Source organism: Pinus tabuliformis, chromosome Q (assembly GCF_031772625.1).
Source record: "Pinus tabuliformis cultivar Carrire ecotype Pingquan chromosome Q, CPIR1, whole genome shotgun sequence".
In the NCBI taxonomy this organism is placed as follows: domain Eukaryota; kingdom Viridiplantae; phylum Streptophyta; class Pinopsida; order Pinales; family Pinaceae; genus Pinus; species Pinus tabuliformis.
In genome coordinates this window covers 790,224,854-790,237,697 of record NC_142296.1, presented here as the reverse complement: position 1 = coordinate 790,237,697, position 12,844 = coordinate 790,224,854, and positions in this window count along the sequence as shown.

The window sequence follows — 12,844 nt, the reverse complement described above, 5'->3', positions numbered from 1 at the left end:
ACTCAAGCCTATCGAAGTGAGCGCTCCATTCCAGTAGTGGGGGTTGGATTTCATTGGGGAAATTCATCCCGCCTCTTCCGGATAGCATAGGTGGATCCTTACAACGATAGACTACTTCACAAAATGGATTGAGGCAGCACCTACCAAACAAGCGACGGACACGGTAATCATCTCATTTCTCGAAAATAACATCTTGTCTCGCTTTGGTTGTCCAAACAAAATAATCACTGATAATGCAGCAACCTTTAAATCGAAAAGGATGGTAGAATTTTGTCACAAATATCACATAATTTTGGGTCATTCAACTGCCTATCATCCGCAAGGCAATGGATTGGCGGAATCTTCGAATAAATCTTTGGTCAACATCATCAAGAAGCTGTTGGAAATTAATAAGAAGAGCTGGAACAAGAGGCTCGTTCATGCACTTTGGGCAGATCGAATCAGTTAGAAAAAGTCTATTGGTATGTCACCGTTTGAGCTGGTTTATGGTGTGGACACAGTATTTCCCGCTTCCCTTGTTGCCCCGGTGGTCAAACTTCTTCAGGAGGCCGGCAGTGAGGAAGATCCCATGCAGAGAAGACTGAATCAAATGATCCACTTGCAACAAACAAGAGAAGTTTTCAAAAACACATCCAAGTTGCAGGAGAAGATAAAGAAAATTTATGACAGAAAAGCTAAAGCGGACAAATTTCAGTTGGATGATGTGGTGCTGAAGTGGGATGCAAGGAATGAAGAGAAAGGCAAGCACGGAAAGTTCAAAAATCTGTGGAAAGGTCCTTTCAAGATCGCAGCATACAGGGGTCAAAATGTCTTTCTTCTTAAAGAAATGAATGGGGAAGACTGTCCTGGAGGGCCGATCAATGGTCGGTTGCTCAAGCGGTATCATTGTTGATCTATTAACACTGCTTCCACTGTCATTGTAAATACCATTTTTATTTTAGTTTGGTTTCAGTATGTGCATTCAGTTTTTGAGTTATTCCAATTGTCAAGTTTGAGTCAATTTCTTGGTTACTTCAGTTTTGTAAATAAGTCAGAGTCTTGTGCTGTTTATCAAAATGATGACTCCATAGCCCAATGGACAAAGAGGCACTGTCTAGCTCCTTCAGAGATCTGCTGTTCTTGGCACCTCCAAGGAGCTACCATCCCCCATTGGAGCCAATGTTAGAGTTGGTCTGGTCAGCCCTCCATCAGAGATCAAAGCTCTTTGTGCATTTCTATTTTAGGTGTCCTGCTCCATCCACTCAGCTGCATTTCGCTAGGGACATGTCATGATCTGATGGAGAAAGTCATGCTACTCATTTTCCCTCATGTCTGGCCCCTGCTGGTTCAGGTCTTGATCCACAATCACTAAAATTCATGATAGCCAAGGTCTGGTCATATTACAAGTCAAAGTCCTTTTTATTGCTGGGTCTAGGAAATCATCAATGTGGTTTTTGAAAAACATGTCCAGAATAAAGTCATGCAAGCCATAGGGAGATCTTATACACCTACAATGCAGAAAGCTTCATCATCACTGCAAGAGACATCGACTCTTCTTCAAAACTCTGTTTTGAAGAAAAGTCAAACAAGCTCAACTATGACAAAATTTTCCAAAAAATCGCCAGTTGACATTTTCAGATGCAGTCATGGATTTCAAAGCCTAAGGCCCAGTCAGACAGTCCCCACAAAGAAACGCCGAAAATTTTATCATGAGAGCCAAAATTTCAAAGAAAAAGGGAAAAACAGAGTGTTTTAAAGGTAAATGAAAAGTGCAAAACTCAAACATTAGAAAGTGAGTCTCCAAAGAGGAAAAAATTAAACCCAACTCTCCCAAATCCTATATATGTTTGTTTTTGCCCAAAACAAAGACCATTTGTGCTTTGGCAAGCTTGGAGAGAAATTAGAAAGGTGAGAGAGCAAATTCATGAGGGTTTGAGTGAAGGAGAGGCAGTTACCACAAGGCGCGGCGCACACACCAAGGAGCGCGGCGCACACAGAAGGCGTGACGCATTGGCAGCCATCCCGCAGTGCAAAATCCATAAGGGCGCGACGCACTCAGGGCGCGCGGCGCACTGGGCTTGGCGCGCGACACACACAGCCAAGGGCATAAAAACAGTCCCAAACCGTTTCAAATATTTGTGAAAGCTATCAAATCATGAGGTAGGCCTTATGACACCTCTTCTCCATCAATTTGGTCAATGTTTAGCTGTTTGTAAGATGTTTGAAAGGTATCCAAAAGCACAATGGCCTTCCATGGAAAAAGCAACAAGAAAAATGGTTGATGGGGTTGTCAGATTGTAATGCTTAGCACCAAGGTCACTTTCCTCCCTTTTTCCCCTCACTCCTCATCATTTTCATCTCCATTCCTCCTTGTCTCCCAAGCAAACCCCCTAAAATCCCCCTAAAACTCCATCCCCTGTTTTTCAAACAAAAATTGTGTCGTTTGACCGCGCGCGGTGCACACACAATGTGGCGCGGCGCACTCGGGGCGTGCAGCGCACTGGGAGCCCAGCCACAGTGTTAACATTACACTGGTGCGGCGCATACCCGGCGCACAGTGCACTGGGCAAAGCGCGCGGCACACAGGCCTGTGAACCTAAAAAAGCCACTAAATCGCCCAAATTTTTGGAAATTGGCTCTCATCATTGCAAAAGTTGCCCTAGACACCTTCATCATTGATCCTTAAACTCAAAAGAAAAATATGATGTTGGTGACCATGAGATCAAAAACAAATTTTTTAAGCAAACACAAAATGGCACAAAGAATGGCAAAAAAGCTAGGGTTTTGCTACAGTAACTTGATTGTTAAGTATGCTCCTACCCTACCTCTATCTGCTAAATTCCCCTGGAGCATTTTTCCCTGATAGTTACCCTAGCTACATTGCAATCATATCCCTTTGTCCCCTTTACTCATATAGCTCAAAAGTTCCTTAACCCTACCCCATCAAAAACACACCCCAAACACTCCCAAATCCCTGATAAATTTCCCCTTTAAACCCCTATTCCCCTTTTCATCATTCCCCTCCTAACACTCCCCTGTTTTATTGTCCCCTTGGTAACAGATTTTCAGAGCATTCATCAGTGTCATTGAATTCAAAGGGCAGCACTAAACTCAGGGTACAAGCAGTAGTGATGGCATTAGAAAATCCATCAGATTATGAGGGGGATACACACAGTGACACATCTTCAGGAGAGAGGGCCCATAGGAGACATCACCGGAGTGGCAGACATCTCAGAGACGAGCCCAACACCCTCACAGAGCTACATGCATGCCCACTTGTTTCCAGCACTTGGCATGTTATGAATTTTTCCAAAGGGTGGCAAATGTCAGAGTACATCATGAGTTGGCCAGCCTTTTTGCACTTCATCTACAGGGAGGCCAATCTGTCCTAGCTGGCGTCACTTTCACCTTGACATCGGAGGCTATATCAGTGGAAACAGGGATACCTAATGTTGGGGAGAAGTGGCATATGAAAAAGAAGGTGGAGAGGCATCACTATGAGCCTTACATCAAGAACAGCTGCTTGAGCCAGCTCACCAGGGTTTTTCCATTCAGATTTTTGAGGAATGATGCCCCACTCATGAGATTGATCATGAAATAATTCAGTTGCGAGGGGAGGTTTTCTCGCCTTTATGCCTATCAGATCCGCTTGCTCATGCACTTCACCAGCGCAAAGATGATGAGCCTCCCATTTTTCATCTGCAACAACATTGAGAAGATGAAGAAATTCATGCAACGCAAGACCCCACGACAACAGCTAAACAATGTCTATCATTTTGCTCTCATCCGGATTTTGGTGGACCATAAGTTGGGATTGCAGGGTATTGCTTGGGAGGACTTCATCTCCCGTGATTTCTTCAGCGCTCCACTGGTGATATCAGAGGCAGAACACGAGGTGGGAGGCCCTTCACATCAGTTTGAGCATGATATAGGAGGTCCTTCACATCAGTTTGAGCGTGAGGCGGAGAGTCCTTCACATCAGTTTGAGAGTCATGAGACTGCCACCATGCCCATTTTCATCACATATCAGAGAGGTTATCTGAAAGGCACCAGACCGTTGTTTGCAGCAGCAAAGAGAGTGTTATCTCCACCTGGGGTGGAAGGGGCCTCGCTTCCACCATCAGGTGAGCAGGAGACCGAGTTTTTTCTCCTCTAGGATGATGAGACGGATGCAGAACCTACAAATGCGGAGCTGGGAGAGATCATTCAGGAGCAGCAATCTGTGATTGAGAAACTATCCCTGGACTTGGATAGGGCCAAGTGGAACGTGCGGTATCTAGAGCAGAGGAACAAGCAACTTGAGGATCGGCTAGCCGAGATAGAGTTGCAAATGATCAAGGAAAACTGATGACACATCCTAGCAGCGCAAGGCAGACCTATGGAGCAAAGAGACGAAGACTGTGAGTATGTGCTAGAGAAAGTGAATGTTCACTTGGAGCAGTGGTTTGGAAAAGAAAAAAGGGAGAAAGACATGTTGAGGCACATGACTCATCACTACCAGGCACGCAACAAGAGTTCCAAGGCAAGAATCAGAACCCTAAAGGAAAAATTGAGCAAAGCGAGAAAAGAGGCAAAAGAGGCAAAGGAGGCAAAGGAGCAAGATCGACTTTGAATCTTGGCTGAGGCCTCCTTGGCATAGCAAAGCACTTCACAGGGAACCTCCAGCCCAAATTCCAAAAAATTTGGGCAAGTTTGGTCATAGGTAAAATTTTTGGGCACAAAACAGGAAATTTCTCCCTGTGCGCCGCGCCACTGGCGCGACACTAAAAATCTAGCACTCTGATCGAGGAATGGCTTGCATATTTGGATTCAGCATCGAAAAATACGTCTACTGGTGTCAGGGCAAGAAATTTTGATAAGTTTTGGGTCTCCTAAAGGTCAAAAAACACCCAAAAATGGCCTCTCTGCCACTTTTTGGACACACAGAAAGCAGTCTTGGGAGAATGAAGTTTTGGAGGGTTGAATGAGCTTCAAATTCAGAAATTCCAGTTGGGTTGGAAAGTAGGCAGGACAAGATTTCCAACAAGCCCACTTGGGTACATTTTAGACACCTGAAAGTTCCCCAAAATAGGCTCCAAAGTGGCACGACGCACAGGGAATTTGGCGCGGCGCACAGGGGAAAAAACTGCCAAATTGCTCCCGTTTCGCGAAATTTCGGGTCGCGACTTCTCCAAGTGGGCCCGGTCATTTACTCTTCGGTTTTTTGGCACCAAGGGCACCTTTTAAAGAATTTTCTCTCCAGGTGGGCATCTATCCAAGTGGTTAGAAGAATGCAAAGAATCACCCTAGCCAAATGTCATGCTTGAGAGCGCTGCACCTGTAGCTGATGGTTGGCTCTCCATCTCCTTTTCAAAATGATTTGAGTAACTTCCCAACCCCTGGGCATTCCATCTCTTCTCTACACTTTCTATATATTGTAAGCAAGTTATTTGCAAAGGGTTGGCTGGCTTGTAACTTCTGGGAGACTGTGGGAAAGAAACTCTGTTTCTGCCCTGTGTATTTTTTACAGAGGATTAATGAAAGGCAACGACTCTGTTTCATGAGATTCTTGTGGTTGTGAGTGTAGAAAATGTGTTCTTATATTCCATATGTATCTTGTTATGTTCCATAATTCATTTCATGTTTCATTTCAGTGAAATTTTCTAAGTGAGATTAGGTAGAATTCAATTTATATTGCTCTGCCTGTGGGAAAATTTCATGTGCAGTGTTATTCTTCTGTTGAAAAGGATTCATGCGACCATGCCCTTTTCACCCTCTTCGGCAATCTTTCCATTCCACATCACCTTAAGTTGAAATTGCTGCGCTTCCCGCCTACCTTGCCTCACGGAATAATCTGTGCCTTCATTCTCAATTCTCTGTTCTTTGCTAATCGCCAGTCCCATATACATCCCAGAAGCTCGGCCACTTTCAAAAATCTTTTCCAAAATCCTTTTTCACTTACTAGCCTAAGGTCAATATCACATTGTAAGTCATCTCAGACCATTTTGCCTATCTATTCCCTGAGCGTGACTTGGAGAGAGCCCTCTCCTGCTCTGGTAGGGCTAGCTACCAGACTGAGCGTGGTTTGTGGTTACCCTAATTTTTTCCTTCCTTCAGCCTAAGGTAGATTTAGGTGCTAACAGAAGGCTTGAAGCTTCACTCCCTATGTCCATATGTACCAAAGACCAAACTAAGTGGTGCTTGTTTGGTTGCCTTCCAATATAGTTTGGTTGACTTAAACATAGCTTCAATAAGCTGGTTAACTCCATAACACATGTATATTCGTGTGTTCACCAAATACATGAGTGAACCCACATGCTGTCTATAAATATTAGCCTCCACTACTTCACTGAAAGTAGCATCCTCCTTCCTCCAGTTACCAGCTAGAGGAGTCTCCATGGGTTTACTACTCTCCATGTGGAAATTCTTCATTATCTCATTGGCATATTTCCCTTAGAGATAAATAGTTTCTCATCTCCTTGCCATACTTCCATCCCCAGAAAGTAGTGCATGAGCCCCAAGTCCTTCATTTCAAACTCTCTTACAAGATCCTCTTTTCAAGACTTGATCAACTTATCTTCATCTATCAGAATCAAATCTTCGACATATAAAACAATAATCAACAATTTACCTTCAACCACAATATGCTAAAGGTCCACATCTGCTTCACTTTGGTGAATCCCAACTCAGTGAAATAACTATCGATATTGGTGTACCAAGCACGAGGTGCTTGTTTCAGTCCATGCAATGCTCACTTGAGTTTGCACACATGCAACTCTTTGTTGAAGGTCTCAAATCCTTCAGGTTGCTCAATATACACCTCTTCCTCAATCATGTCATTGAGGAATGTTGTTTTTAAATCCATCTGATGTATCTTCCATCTCATCTGCATTGACAATGCTAGAATGGATTTGATTGATGAGTACCATGCTACAGGAGAAAATGTCTCATCATAATCAATCCCCTCCACTTGAGAGAACCCTCTGGCCACAAACCTGGCCTTGTGTTTCTCCAAACTACCATCAGCTACTTGCTTTACCTTGTAAATCCATAGGAAACTCACCACTGATTTTTCGAACCACTTCCTAAATAAAGTTCTTGATAATGGAATCATACTCCCCAAACATGACATCAACCTAAACTGGTTGTTGCACTGCCTTCTCAAAAGAGGATGGCTCAATCTCTACACTCCCTCTCATCAGAGACATGTAGCTAGTGTACCTCTATGGTGACATCCTCTACCTATGTTGTGATGTGGGTGCTCCCACATTCTCTCTAATATCATGCAATAACCTGTGAGCCTCTATGGTGCGCTTTATCCCATGTTTGGAAGACTCTACATGAGTGGGTGTCTCCACTCCCTGCTCCTCTACATGTGGCTACTCCGCATCATCCTGAGGCTCCTCCTTTGGAACTAAAAGCTCCTGAACCGCATGTGGCTGAAGCTCCTTCTCAAGGGAACATCTCATGGCCTTTTCTTTATCGAAATTTACATCTTTGCGAACCACTGTCATCCTGCTGGTTGGAAGGTACACCCGATAGTTGTGAGGTGTATAAGTGTACCCCACAAATATGCCCAACTCAGTTGTTGGCTCTATATTTTTCCATGCATATTTGGTAGCATGGTAGTAGAATGATGAACTAAAGATCCTGAAGTGTGCCACATCTATTTTCTTCCCTGAAAAAGCCTCTTCCGGTGTACTCATCTCAAGAATTTGATGAGGGCTTATGTTTTGTAAATAAGAAGCTATGTTGCATGCTTCAACCCACAATTGTAATGGTAGGCCCTCATCATGCAACATCTCCCATGCCTCTCCCACAATACTTATGTTCTTCCTTTTAGCCACCCCATTCTACTGTGGGTTATGAGGTTCTATCAAATCCCATCGAATGCCTTCTGATGCACATAAGTTTTTGAACTCATTCGACACATACTCTCCACCATTATCGCTTCTGAGAGCTTTAAATTTCTTGCCAGTATCTTTCTCAACAAGTGCTTTAAATTCAAAAAACCTAGCAAACTTCTAATCTTTCTTCTGCATGAAGAAAATCCAACACTTACGAGAAAAATCATCAACAAATATTACATAGTACTTGTGCTTTGTTGTAGATGCTTTCAAGAACAATCCACACACATCTTAATGAAATCGATCAAGGATCGCCTATGCTCAGCTATCTTTGTCATGAAAGGAAGCTTTGGTGTACTTCTGCACTGTACACCCTTTTCATGTGTTTATCTTCTCTAGTGTACCCTTAGGAATCCCTGTAGAAATTTGCTGCAAGATCTTCAAAGCGCCATGATGCAAGTGACCCAATCACCTATGCCACAAATCACTGATATCTCTCCTCTGCACCTTCTCTACTTTAGTGTTCAAAGAAACATTGTATTCTACCTCCAATATGTAGAGGTTCTTCACTCAAACCCCTATCCGCTTCACTTGTCAGGCTGTCATGTGGCTATGTGACGAAGGAACACCTTTCCCTTACTAAATATCACATCATAGCCTTTATCCTCTAACATGGCAACATAAACCAAGTTTTTCTTCAAACTCAAAGTATACATAACATCTCACAAAGTGAGGGGAGAACCATAATCCCTATGAAAGGTAACTATACTGAAGTCGATTGCGTTATACCTCCCATCATCACCCATCTTGATATGCATCTAGAGATCCTTCTCCTCTAATTTACTGAAGAGCTATTTGTTACTGGTCATATAGAATGAAGCTCCATTGTCTAGGTACCACAGACTACCCATCATCGATGACACCATACAAGCAATGAGGGTAAAATCTAGTTCAAGTTGTGAAGCAAGAGCTTCACCTGTTTCTCCTCCAAAGGGATTCATATCAGCCTTCTTGTGTAGGAACTTTGTGGCAAAGTGTCCCAGCTTGTGACAATGGAAACACTTGAGTTTCTAAATGTCCTTCTTCTTGTCGCCCTGAGAACAATCTCATTTGGAATGGTATGACTTCCCCTTCCCTTTATTTTCCTTACCAGCTAAGGCACAATCCTCCTCATTATCATGCTTTGATGAGGATCAGTCTTTGGTGTTCGATCGAATCTCTTCTTGTACCAAGTCAAACCACAATCGCTCCCACTCAGGTAGCTTCTCCCTCCCATTAACTAATTCCTGGTAACTATGCTAGCTCTTGGGAAGTCCTAGAAGTGGTAGACTCACTATATCATCTTTAGCTATAGTAATCCCGACACTTCCAAGGTCATCTCAACATTGGGTGAACTTGGTCGAGTACTTCAGAATTGAGTCACCCTTTTCCATCTTGATCTTTCTAAGCTTTTCCTTTAGTGCCAACTTCCTGTGGGCATTGCTATTTTGAAACAGATCTATCAATACCTTCACAATTGCAAAGGGAGTTTCCTTACCATGGAGATTCGAGACAATATGATCTCAAACTCCTTATAGGCCCAATCCTTCTCGCCTTTGCCACACACTTTCTCCATTCAACCAGATCTTTAGCATCAAATGTTGGAGCCTTGATGATCTGAAAATCACCCTATGAGTGACCTCAGTTAAAGAATTAATGAAAGAAGGTATTACAGACTCATGTGTCAGTGTGTGTCTATGTTATTTAGGCAATGGATCAATCAGATTGCAAATACACAGACACTAGAAATGGAAAACAGCAGAGAAACACAATAAGCAAATACAAGAACACAACAAGTTAATAAGGAGTTCACCCTATCCTCCATGGCTACATCTCCGGTCCAGATTTCAATGGTGGACTTCTTTTATTGTGTCTTAAAGTAGAGAATTATAATGAAGGAGCTCGATACGAGTCTCCTGAAACATAATTTGCTTGGTAGGGTGGTTCTTGGATCCCCCAAGCCACTAAAGTGCACAGACTCTTTGCCTTACCAGCTCTTTGACCTCTCTGGTCTACAATGGAAGGAGCCCAATGTGGTGCTCAGCTTCCAACAGATCCTCTCAGGGATGTCTTGAACCTCTCAAGCTCTCTGGTGCTCAACCCTGCCTTTGGTCAACTCGTCCCTCTGTCTTCTTTTTTCTTTTTACTTCGCTGTCTTCTCTTCGTTTCTATGTCTTTTTCCTTTTCTTCTCTTCTCCGTCTTCTGTGTTCGGTGTCTTCTACTTTGTCTGTTCATGGCTTTAAAGCCATTTGACCTCATGGTTGTTCGATTCCCCTTCCACTTCTGTCGGATTTCCTGCTACTGCTCGCTTCGAGTCCCCTGTCTCAGCGTCATCATCAAGCTCATAGGGAGTGGCCACTCGTCCTCCTGCAAATGGTGTCGGCTTGCTTCGTCGGTTCGGTTTTCTCAGTTATGTCATGGAATGGGTCATCCACCACCTTGGCGGTCAAATCAGACCTCAAATTCTTATAGATCGCAGCTTAATCCCCTGTTAATTATGGTCTTCCCATCGGGCGTGATCTCAGCCATTAGATCTGGATCCCCTAGATCCAACGCCATTCGCTCATTTTGCATGGTTGACTTGCTCGACCGTTAGTGTGCAATGAGCGGTGGTTTTCTCTCTCCTCCACCTGCCACCCGTCAGGCGCTAAGTGGAATCGCTCCATTTTCACCAAATCTGCTTACCGCCCAAGGGTGCCCCCAATAAATACCGCTAGTTTTTGGAGCGCGGGTCCCGCCTTTGCCTTTAGCCTTTTTCCCACGGTTTCCCCTGGCTCCCATGTGACCAAGCACTTGAGGCCTCTCCTTCTCGAGGGGTTTTTCTCAGTGATGCACGATTAGCACTAATCGCGCATCAAAAAATGCCTCCTTTTCCCGATCTGGGCTTCCTAGGGACTATTTTCACCTCCTGCGCAATATCCATGGGCCTCGGTCAGCGCGCTTTGACCGAGGTCCTTGTCGTTCCACGCTAGCTGCCAATTGCCATTTTTCAGAGGTGTTTCTGATCGCTCTATGCTCTTAATTCCTTGAAGTCTCGTCCCGATATGATGCAGTCATGGTTCTCTGATAACTCTTCATGGATCCAATTCAGATCACGGCCTTCCCAGTGAGAAAGCTATTGGACCACCAAAAGTTGGTTTTCAAGCATCAACTAAGTGAGGATACAATTTTCTCACTTGTCCAATCTCTATCCACTTTGCACTGCTCGGCTTTGAACCCTTGAGCCCTACTCTGAGGTACTCAACATCTCCTCTGCACGTCGTCCTCACCTTCCTGTCCAGAACTGTGTCTTCCTGCAATTCATTAAGATATTTAGGTAGCAGGTCATCAATAGAAGGCAATTGACTCTGTTCTTCAGGATCCTCAATTAGAGAGGGTTCAAACAATCTTAAGAAATCTGCATTTACGATTGAGTAGATGTGCATGTAAGCTGGTAGATCAAGGCGAAAAGCATTTTCACCAATCTTCTCAAGTATTTTGAAAGGTCCATACCTGATAGGCTTTAACTTCTTACCGTCACCTTGCATCCTGTACTTGTTGATATACATCCGGACCTGGTCACCAACTTGAAAACTATGCTCCATCTGATGCTTGTCATGCCTAGCCTTGTATTTGGCTTGGCTCTTTTCCAGCTGTTCCTGTACTACCTGGTGGATCTCCTGGATCTATTCAATGAACCTAGTTGCCTTGTCCACATCACTGTGTCCATCAACTATGGTATCTTTACCAAAGACAAAATCCAAAGGAGACCTTGGTGTGAAACCAAAACAGGTCTCAAAAGGAGATCTATGTGTAGAAGAATGTTTTGCTCTGTTGTAAGCATGCTGCACATAACACAAATGTTCATCCCAAAGCTTAGGATGTTTACTGCAATATCCTCTGAGTAACTGGATCACTGTCATGTTAACTACTTCTATTTGGCCATCAGTTTGTGGATTAAAAGTTGTTCTTTTCTTCAATTTGGTGTCCATCAGTTCCCACAGACTCGACCAAAACTTCCCCACAAATCGGGTGTCTCGATCAGATACAATGGAAGTGGGTAATCCAAAATGAACCCATACATGTTCGAAGAATAGTTTCGTAGTTTGTTCAGCTGTAATCTGTTTGTTACAAGGTATCAAAATACACATTTTTCTAAACCTATCCACAACAACATATAAGTAATTATGACCTTTCCTAGATTTAGGCAGTTCTCCAACAAAATCCATGGAAACACTTTCCCAAGGGTGAGAAGATACTGGTAATGGAGTGTACAAGCCTAGTTTTCTATTGATGGGCTTGCTTTTAGCACATATAGTACACCCTCTTACATATCTAGAAATTGTCTCATTCATTTTTTGCCAATAACAAAATCTTTGCAGCTGTACAACTGTTTTACTTACCCCAAAGTGACTTGATATCAGAGAAGTGGGTTCTTCCCTAATTATCTTTACTCTTTCAGTTTGTGGAATGCAGAGTTTCCCACAATGGTATAAGAGTCAGTCCTTCACATGATAATCCAATTCTTCTACTCTTTTTCCTTGACTCAAAGTTGCATATACATCTTTAAAGTCTATATCTTGAGCATATTGTTCAATGTAGCTTTCATGTAGCACAAAATTATGCTTAAGTATAGTAGATGCATTTATAATGGGTCTAGATAACATGTCTGCAACTTTATTATGTATGCCCTTTTTATACCTGATGAATAAATGAAACTGTTGTAGAAAACCCATCCATCTGTAATGTCTTGATTGCTGCAACTTAGTTTGGGAGTGTAGATATTGAAGTGGTTGATGATCAGTATGTATTACTGTCTCTTTGCCCATTAAGTAATGTTTCCACTTTTTCACACTCTGAACTAATGCATACAATTCTTTATCATATGTAGGATAGTTAACTACTGCAGGATTAAAAGTCTCAGAATGATAACATATGGGTTTATCGTGCTGTGTCAACACTACTCCCATGGCATAGTCACTGGAATCTGTTTGGATCTCAAATGGTCTTTGCAGATCAA